The sequence below is a fragment of the Pogona vitticeps genome, chromosome 6, assembly GCF_051106095.1.
Source record: "Pogona vitticeps strain Pit_001003342236 chromosome 6, PviZW2.1, whole genome shotgun sequence".
In the NCBI taxonomy this organism is placed as follows: domain Eukaryota; kingdom Metazoa; phylum Chordata; class Lepidosauria; order Squamata; family Agamidae; genus Pogona; species Pogona vitticeps.
Genome location: NC_135788.1, coordinates 109,707,435 through 109,717,663, shown reverse-complemented (window position 1 = coordinate 109,717,663; position 10,229 = coordinate 109,707,435). Strand labels below are relative to the sequence as shown.

At 43.2% G+C, this 10,229-nt stretch overlaps 1 protein-coding gene and 1 long non-coding RNA gene across 2 annotated transcripts in view; one reads left to right on the top strand and one right to left on the bottom strand.

The window, feature by feature from the left end:
- TMEM238 (transmembrane protein 238) overlaps positions 1-10,229 on the top strand; it is a 196,677-nt gene that overhangs the window by 117,701 nt on the left and 68,747 nt on the right. The window lies entirely within an intron of this gene.
- LOC140701313 (uncharacterized) lies at positions 3,072-10,056 on the bottom strand. The gene is made up of 2 exons (XR_012080255.2): positions 9,924-10,056; positions 3,072-3,486 (listed from the first exon to the last, which is right to left on the bottom strand). It is a non-coding gene; the product is annotated as an uncharacterized LOC140701313 (long non-coding RNA).

Below are 10,229 nucleotides of genomic sequence, written 5' to 3'. Positions count from 1 at the left end.
GTATCTTCAAGGAAGAAGAGGGAATTTCAGTGGTTGTGGCTCATCAGAGGGCAATCCAGGGGACATCCAGATATGAAGGTGCCTTGGTCCCATTATTGCCAATGTGGGTCAGCAGTGGCTCTCCAAGATATCAGGATACTCATTTCTTCATGTATGGATCTACTGGGGATTAGATCTCTGATTGTGTCCTTGCAAAGTGTGTGCTTCAACACTCCTGTGTGGCTATTAAATGCCTTTCCTTCTACATTTTTATTAAAGTGCAGTTCCTTGTCCAGAAAAAGCAGCTCACTGCTGACCAAAAACAGACAGATGCTGGTCTGCCCTTTGCTTTTCCCTTCGGCTACACCAAATTTGGAGGAAGGGAGGGCGGGGAGGGAAGGAAGGATGGGGAGGCAAAGAGAGAAGAGCAGAGAAGGGTGTGTGTGATATCTCCCACCACCCACCAACTCACAAGTGGAGAAAAAAAGAAAGGGATTCCTCCCGACCCCACTTTGTATCTTGTATTGTTTATACGGACACATACAAGAAGAGACAAGGATTACAGTACTTAGAGGATGCAAAGCAGAAAAAGCGAAGGGGTGTGTCTGTCCTCCCCAGCAGGATTTCTGTGCGAGTGTAAAAATAAAAGAAACTCTTAACACTCTGCTGCAGATTCATGCATACCTCTCTGTTTGCACGTCCAGCTGTTCCGGCTTTTTCTGCTTCTCTTTTGCACACAACAGACAAACCCCCTCACCCCAATGAAAAAAGAGGAAGGAAAAAGGAAAAACAATGACAAGGTGCCTTTCTTTGCTTCCTTAAGTGTTCAATTTGCTGATATCCTGTAGTGGCTTGTCTATTAAGCACTTGATACCGGAAATTCAAGTCAGCAGCAGCCTTGGCAGCTTTGACAGCTGCCAGGCTCAATTTTAGTCGGTTCCCAGCAATTGCATGTGCTGGAAATGGAATAATCTAGAGTGCACCAATCTATACCAAAAAAAAAGTAGAGGCCCCTGACTGGGGCTTAAAATAGTGCGGGCTGGGGCACCCTGGAGGCAAACTGGTCCATTCATTGTATGGAAAAAGGAGCGAACCGATCTGCCCTCACAATGCACCAAACAGTGGGGCAAAGGCTGATCTGGACATGCCCTCACAATCAGTATGCATGTTGTGATAATGTCTTTGTTAGGTCAATTAACAAGGCACAAAGATTCACAGTCCAAGCTTTCAAGACTTTTCAAGAGATGTCCTTCAGGCAAATATGTTTCAAAACACAGGCAAAGAAGTGAGTCGGCTCAGCTCCAGAACAAAAATCCAGGCAAGTCGTGTTCTCTGAGCATGAGCTGATGAGTTTTATCACTGTGGACAGGTGACACCTAAAGCCCACAAGCATCCCAGCCCTGACCAGGAAAGAGATTGGATTGCTAGAAAGATTTGCGTCTCTTCCGCCAGCCGTGCTCCTATGCTTTTGTCAGAAGCCTCTCAACTTGCAGAAATTTAGCTGGGTAATGATTTTACAGGCGAGAAGATAGTAGTAATGGGGGAAGCTTTGGCTGCTTTAGTCAAGCTATTGAGTGAAGTTGTCTGAAGCCAGGCTGCAGCGTCTCAGTTTCCAGAACATGGCTAGGGAGACTCAGATCGAAATCTCCACTTGTCCACAAAAGGCCTTGAATGACTTTGGGTCAGCCACCATGGCTTCACCTAACTTACCTCACAGGGTCATTGTGCTGAAAAAGAGAGAGAGAAACCCATTTTCATTTTATATGCTGTCTGAAGCACCTTGGGGAAGAGATGGGATAGAAATGAAGTAAGTAAGCAAATCACCCATAGGAAACTTCACCCCCCCCCCAAAGAAAGGTGGAATCCACAGTACAACTGTACCATAAGTCAACTTTATATCCTAAAATGATGTGTCCTTTTAGGAACATGATTTTTCTCAGTATCATGGTGAGGTTCATCACTGAAGGATGGTGTAGTGGTTAGGCGGAGACCTAATTCTGCATTTTTGTACTCAGTGAACCATAAGACTTTTCAGTTGATTTACTGCATGTTGCTTTTTTTATGAAAACAAAGTGGGTTATGGTTAGGTTTAAGATAGCTGGATAGCCATCTTGAATTCACTGAAGAAAATATGGGATATAAATATTCTAAATAATAATATAAACTTCTTTCCATTCTCTCCCCATCTCTCTCACACACGTACATGGACTGGTTGGGAATCCAATTCACCACAGTTCAGTTCCCCACTATCTGACAGGGGCTGGCCTTGATGATCCATAGGGTCCCTTTGAGCTCTGAATTTCTTCGACTATTATGATAATTGTATTTTTTTTTCTCCCTCTTACACATACACTTACATGTCACATCACTCTCCCAATCTGACGTGTCTGCTGGTGAAACTTGGTGGGGCTTCCACAGATGCCTGTTTAATATAGAAATTGGAAGAGCTGACAGGGGCTGTAGCAAGTTGATGCACTAAAATGTAATTTCCAGTAGATTGTATCTCATTAGTATTTTACTGCCTTTCAGGCTCAGAAATTGCAATAATGCAAGGATCCAATCACTCTTTGCAGCCCATCTCATAAACAGCCCTGTTTTGTCAGATGGCTGAGAGAACACATGCAAATTACCTTGTCAAAAATTCAACACAGCACTTTATTAATAACTATTTACTGTGAAATGAGGTCACTCAGTAGGTTCGTGATGTACTTTTTTAGAGATATCCTGATAAGTGATAGGTTTCCATACCAGTACCCGATAAAGTCCTCTACACAATGCCCCGACCAGCATTAAAGTTGCTTTTATAATAGTTAACACTGCCATGAAGTATTTGTATCCATTGAGCTACAGGTGAATGGGTGCAAAATGGGGCATTCTGTAAAATAGATAAATAATTCTTTTTTAAGAGTGAAGAATCCGAACTCTGTTTGGCTTATAATTGATCAGAAAACTATTCTACTTCCATCCATATTATATTCTATCTGTAATGCCCTGTTCTGTGAATTCCCGTATCTAAACAGAACAATGCCCAAATCTATTTTGCAATTTAAAAGGTGGTCCAAATTTTTAACGTAAGGAAACACAGGAAGAACTCGAACTCACAATCCTTTATTGCCAGAACAAGATGGGCCAATCAGCCAATCAGAATCTTCTGTGTGGAGCAGGAGTCCAAAGAAAAGAGCCACCTGGAGGCTGGTGCAGATATTGCAAGTGTAAGGATGCAATCTCTGCCCCCGGAGGGCAGTTTATGAACTTGCAGGGATTCCTCAGAAATGTCACCGCTCCTCTTGGAAGGTCAGAAGAGTATCGTGTACACACACCAATGTCCAAACTGGAAGGTTTCTCTTTCTCAGCCAGTGACCTTTGATGACAGAGCCACAAGGGACAGGGCAGAAATAAGCCATGAGGAAGATGCAACGAGGCGGGGCGCAGCTGCGTTGTGCCGGTGGACATCTAGGTGGCAAGGCGTGTGTTCACGGAGAAGGTGCTCAGCAGATGAATCAGAACCTGAGTGAAAGGACACCTTTTGAAGCAACCATGATTGCATTATTAATGCCAGTCGGCTCCTATAGCCTGTTTTTAACCCTTTACTTATTAGTTAAAGAATTGAGCCGTAACCCGAAAAAAGAGCATTGAAACTGAGCCAAACCTCAAATTACTTTGGGTTTAGATCCTACAGTTGGAACTGTTTAGTATCCAAATTCTGTTGAAGGGTTAGAATAGTTCACCACGACCACCACTGCAGAATAAGTCACGTTTGGTTGGGATAGAGTCATGTATGTTTACTACCAGGAAAAACCACCTGACTGTCCATGTACCTACCAATCCATTAGATGGCACAATATGGCCAACGGTAGCCATTGACGTGCACTATAGTTTTAAGCCCCAAAGGTCTTTAAGGGTCAAAAACAGCCCTTTGAAATTGATCCAGAAAAAGACTACAGGTCAGTGCAGTAGACATAACGTAGGCACAGTGTGATCACAACAGACAGTCCTAGTTAGCAATTTAGCAGCTTTGTGCTGCTTCATCCATAGCTTCTCTTTTTCAAAGCCAGTCCAAAGTAAAGCACATTACTGTAAGTCTAATATGGAGGTTAACAAAACACAGATAATTGGGAAATTATCATGCCACAGGAAAGCAAAGATAAGCCAAGCAGGCCTCCAAAGATTTAAACATGTTTCTCAAAGTTTTGAGAACTCTTTACAAAGGACTCTTTCCTTAGTTGGAAGAATTAGTAGAGGAGAGTCCTATATTTTTCGGATGAAGGAACTCCAGTGCATTGCCCTAGGAAAGCCTTCAATTGTTCCCGACATTGAAGGTTTCCTCCTCAACACCAGGACTTCCCCCCATCTTCCTTGGAAAAAGAATCTCATTCCTATTGCCACTCAGCGCTAACAGACAACAATGGACTTCCCACCCGCAGAGCTACAGCAAGACTGCAGAATTTTTTTTTCTAAATGTGGGCATCTACACATAAAAATAAGCACATGCAAACTGCATATAAAACTGTCTTCTTTTTGGAATGGCACGTTTTCTATTTTCTTCCTCATTTTCTCTTTTTGTGATATGCAGGTTACCCTTCCATTCCATCCACAGGGGCTGCTACTCCATTTTGCAGAGCAGAAAATGCTGTTCTCTTGGGCACACAAGCCACATCCCCACAGCACTTCTGCTTTATTTTGCTTCAATTACTGGCTCTCATCCAGTCCATTACAACATCCAAGCCCTGATTTGCCATGTCAGGCACAGCAATCTAATATATTGAACGTACTGTACATCACAACACTAAAAATATCTGGACAAAGATTTTCATGTAAATCGTTTGTATTCAATAGATAATAAATTATGTGCCGATTAGCCAAGAGAGAGACACCATAGCTGGGTTAACGCCTTGTTTTAACAGTAAACAATTTGCTGGACTTCCCATTTCTTATATTTTGGTGCACTTTTTAAAACGACCTTTCTCCACAAACATAAAGATGTTCAAGATTTCTAGATACATGCTAGCATCATGGAGGGAGCTGTTCCCAGTGAAAATGGCCTATTTGGATAGACAATGATTGGCAGATTACACTGTGTACAATTATACACCACCCACATGCCTAGTGGACAAAATTAGTTTTATCAATTACTGGTACTTAACAGCAGGTCTGTATTAAAATTCTGACTCCAGATCACCCAAGTTCTACAGTATTTCTAAGCACATGCATTAAAAAAAAAAAACCCAGATGGACATATCTTTATGTATAGCTACCTTTAGAACAGTTTATTCTTCATCTGCTTGCCACAGGGTTTGCATGAAGTAGTTTTTGTTCATCTTTTTCAGTAGTAAACATCACCGTGTTTGAAGTAATACCTTCCTAGCACATCTGAGTCTTTGGGACCCTGGTATACAGAGGATTTCTGCTCAATACAAAGAGCAGACATGGTATCGTTACCCTGCCAGGCTGATCACGAGCTATCCCACTTTGCTCCCCAAATCCCTGCCTAGACTTTTCACCAGATACTAGTACCCACAGATTCTGAAGCTTATCACTTTACGCATGAGGACTAGAAACTTGCTTTGTACACAAGAACATGAGACTTCTATAAATCTGCCTTTAAGGAGGAAAAAGAGGATCAGGAAGAAGAGGAAGGGTGAGGTGGTAGGGGGAGCAAGGTTTGGTGGTGCAGGGAAAGGTGGCTGCTGTCGGATCTTGGGGTCTCACCCTGTGATCGATTCCAAATGAAGAGTCTAAGTTCACTCAAGGCTTCTGTGAGATTCTGGACCTTGCCCTGGAGCTCTGTGTTCTCGCTCTGCAGCTCCTCAATGGCCTCTTGCAGCTCAAAAAACTGCCCCCCACCCAAGAACAGGGAGAATAGCAGCCAGAGCGCCCACGCCATCTGCGTCGCAGCCCTCCAACCGTTTCACAGTGAGTGCAGGACGCTCAGTGCAAGCCTGCTTCCCTTCCCAATCAATCAGGGCCAGCTAGGCAATCAATCATTTGTTAATTATCTCCATCCTGCCTGAGCCACAGTCTCAAAAACATACAGTACACATATCATTCTGAGATCTCCAAGAAACACTTGCTGGCAAAAATCAGAGGAAGGTGGGCTGCCGGGCCTGAAGGATGCCCAAGGCCTCAACTTTGATCTAATGCAATCCTTTCCTGACGAAGTCAATCTATCCTGAAGTCACTATGATCACCAATGTAGGGTCAATGTGAATCTCACAGCCTCTCATTCTCAAGAGAGAAACTGAAGGTGAAAAATATCACTATTTTTTCTTCCTGCAAGAAGATCTCTCTGCATTAGATTCTCCCCTTCCTGCTACCAAGAAATCTTGTAGGACATTTTGCAGGATTTCTTGGAAGCCTCAGTGATCATGTTTTCTGGGAGAAATGCTGGGATGCACAGAATTATTAAAACTCCTGCATAGAATGTCATCTTTTCTGTGCTGGATTCATTCAGCAAGGGCAGAAGAAACATGAAGCTGTGCAGGATTATTAAAATGCCTGTGCAGAATAGCACCTTTCCTGTGCAGGATACACCAGGAAAAGGCAGAAAAAACACTTAGATGAACAGGATTGTTGTAATTCCTGCTCAGGACAGCTTCCTTCCTGTGCAAAATTTCTCAGGAAGGCATTGAGCTGTGCAGAGTTTCCCAGTCTTTTTTGCAGAACAGTAGGTGAAAAATGATACTTAAAAAGGGGTAGTAGTTTATAAGCTCAGGATCTTGTTTTCACAGGAAGCATCAATGCAAGGGGAAGTTTTAGCAGGGAGTCTTGGCATGGCAAAACTCAAGACAACAGCAGAGAATGACAAATTTTCCATACAGAATGAGACTACAGTGGGGTCTCTACTTAAGAACGTCCCTACTTAAGAACAATCCAACTTAAGAACAGCTCCATTTGCTAAATTTTGCTTCTACTTGAGAACAGAAATCCAAGATAAGAACAGGAAAAAAAACCTTTCCTGCTCTTTTTTTAACCTTAGGTCATCTTAGGTTAAAAAAAAATTCTCCCCATAGTGGTAGAGTACGTATTAACCAGCTTTGGTTAATGTACGAACACACCTCTACATAACAAAAAAAAACAGCCAGAACGAATTAATTGGTTTTCAGTCCATTCCTATGGGAAATTTTGCTTCAACTTAAGAACATTTCAACTTAAGAACACCATTCCAAAACAGATTTAAGTTCTTAAGTAGAGGTTCCACTGTAGTTTCTATGGACGGAAAAGAGCAGATACGGATTAAATGGTTTTCAATGCATTCCTATGGGAAATGCAGATTCAACATAAGAACTTTTCAACTTGAGAACCACCTTCCAATACGGATTAAGTTCTTAAGTAGAGACCCAAATGTATTGCATCAGGCTGAGAAGGAACTGTCCCTCAACTCCCTGGCTGCGAGGGAGGACAGAATTATGTATGTTAAACATCCTGGGGATAGGGAAGGTTAATTTTTTAAAATTACAATTCCGACATCCCATTATGGCTTTTTAATTCTGTTAATTGTAATCCAGGAAAACACAGTTCTTATCCTTAGTAGCTCTAAGGAGGCCCTACACTAAGATAGTGTAGGAATCCCCTCTCCTAGGCTCACATGTGCTCGTTGTCATTTGTGTTGAAGATTTCACTGCCAGCCCAACTGGGTTGGACACAGAATTAGTGGGTGCCATCGTAGTGAGTGATCCTGAAGCTGAGGCTCCAATACTTTCGCCATCTCATGAGAAGAGAAGACTCCCTGGAAAAGACCTTGATGTTGGGAAAGTGTGAATGTAAGACGAGAAGGGGGCGACAGAGGATGAGATGGTGGGACAGTGTCACCGAAGCTACCAACGTGAATTTGACCCAACTCCGGGAGGCAGTGGAAGGCCTGGCGTGCTCTGGTCCATGGGGTCACAAAGAGTCAGACACGACTTAATGACCAAACAACAACAAATCGTAGCGATTACTTCAGACAGCAAAATGTCTTGGGCTGACCCTGGCTGCCTTTCTAAAAGCCACCCTTGTTGTTGCTGGTTATTGGTTTTTCTTGTTTTCAGAGGTTACAACCCTTATTTTGACCAATTCTTCACTACCATTCATTCATTCAATCATTCAAACCCCTAGTGCAAGCACTCTTTTGGACTCTTGTTGAAGAAGAAAGGAGCCACGACTGAAAAAGCATGGTTTTTAGAATTAATTCTCCTAGCCTCCTCGGGAGTCACCCCTTTTAACATCATGGACTGCTAGGAGAAGGTGGGACAAATAGCTGCTTTATGGGAGAGACATTCTGACAAGTATTGAGGTCATTAAGGGCCTTATGACCAGCACCTTCGAAACTAACATGGCCAGTGACCAAGCTGACTGGGAAATTCTAGGAGTTTAAATCTAAAAATGTAACTTCCCCAAGCTGTGCCTAAGCTGCTGTTCCAGCAGGGGCCTTTGTCAGTGCCCCTTCAAGGTCCATTCCCTGTCAGGGCTTGTCTTACAGAACAGGAAAAAGCAATTTGCAGGCTGCGCATTGTGGAGGAAAGTGTGAAATTAGTTCTGAGGGAGGAAATAGATAAAACTTATGTATTTAAAAACAAAAAGAAAATAAGTAAAACCAAGGGTTATGAGGAAGGACAAAATAAATGGACAAAAAGAAGCAGAGGGTATGAGGCACCAAGTAAACACAAAGGAAGTTGGTGGGATGTGTGAAAGATTACACACTGAGAGAAGTAAGGCAAATCACAAGGTGGTTTTAAAAAAAAACTTGAAGGAAAAACAAAAGTTGCCTGAGACAGGGAAATAAATCACAGAAAGCACAAGGAAAGGTGTTTGGGAAAAAAATAAAATGGTATATGTGGGATGGATTCCAAGCTGAGATGAGAATACATCCCAGTCACTATTTACATAGCGGGTGTGTATGCAATTCTGAAAGGAGGGAAACAGTGGGATCTACGGTGGTGCGAAGCTGTGCCTTCGAGACATTTCAAGCTGTATTTTTACCTCCCAGGTGGTGAACAGGTACATTTTCGAATGTACCCAAGTGCCACCTGGGAGATGAAGACGTAACTGTTCCTTTCCAGCACACCTGCTCAAACTGTGTAGAGTTTTCTGATTGGTCGGGTTGCTGTGCCCAGATTCCTTCAGAAGGGTGCTTGGTTCACTTGGCCCAAGTTTTGTATGTGTGGACTGAAAAGGGAGGCACGCGGGCATTAGTCCCCTCCAGCTTTTTAATTCCATGTCTTCCCTGTCATTTCTGGTGTAGAAAAATACCATCCTTCAGGTTACACAGAACAGTTTATCAGGCAACACACACACATATATATACACACAACTTATTTATTCGTTATATAGCTCATTCTCGAATAATATATATTCGTTATAGCTCATTCTCAAATAATATATATATTAATTCAGGGGCATCAACATCCTCTTACAACTGAAAACCTCCCAACCATGCTAATGAAAGGGCAGGTTGCTGAAATTCCTTCCACATGCATGATTCGTGGTTTTGCTGACTGCAGCAGCCTATCGCTGCGTTTATTAAATAGCTTATTTTAAAGAAATGACTTTTTCCCTCTTCTCATAAACAACTGGTCCAGAATCCACTTTGGAAATTGGAGACTTCCAAAAAAATTATAATAGCCCTTAATAAGTGAATGGCTAAACAAGTACTGTAATCAGGGCTATTCTTCCAACATGAAATCCAGTATATTCCTCTCTCACACTCGTGAAATGCTCAAAAGGAAAGCGGACCCTAATTGCCCCTAAGAGGCAACAGTCCCTAAAGGGAGAACCGATATGGGGCTTCCTGCAGAGGCCGAAAGGATCCGAGGTTCCCGAAAAGGTGCCCCGGATACTTCCTCTTTTGTCCATATTGTCTGCTTGGCCTCGGCGCCCGCCTTCTCTAAACGAAACGCCTCGCCAGACACGAAGCCTCGCCTCCCACTGCTGTCATTGGAAGGCTCGCTTCGGCTTTTCCGAAGTACCTCCGATCACTTCCGAAGTCCTTCGCGAGGCGAACCGACTATTCCCGAGAGCCTGGCGATGATCTCCGAACGCCCGGTCGCCGCTGCTAAAGTAACAGAAAGGAAAGGGCCACGGGCAGTGATGGACTACGACTCCCAGAATTCCTTATCGCCGGGTCGAATGGATGGGGCTCATGGGAGCTATACCCAGCCCACTCGCCTATGAGATCTCACCATAGACACTCTCTATATACTCTGCCATCTCCGTGGCGGAACGCTCGACTCATTTTACGGTGGAGGGCGAATATCGGGGCGGAAATTGCCTTC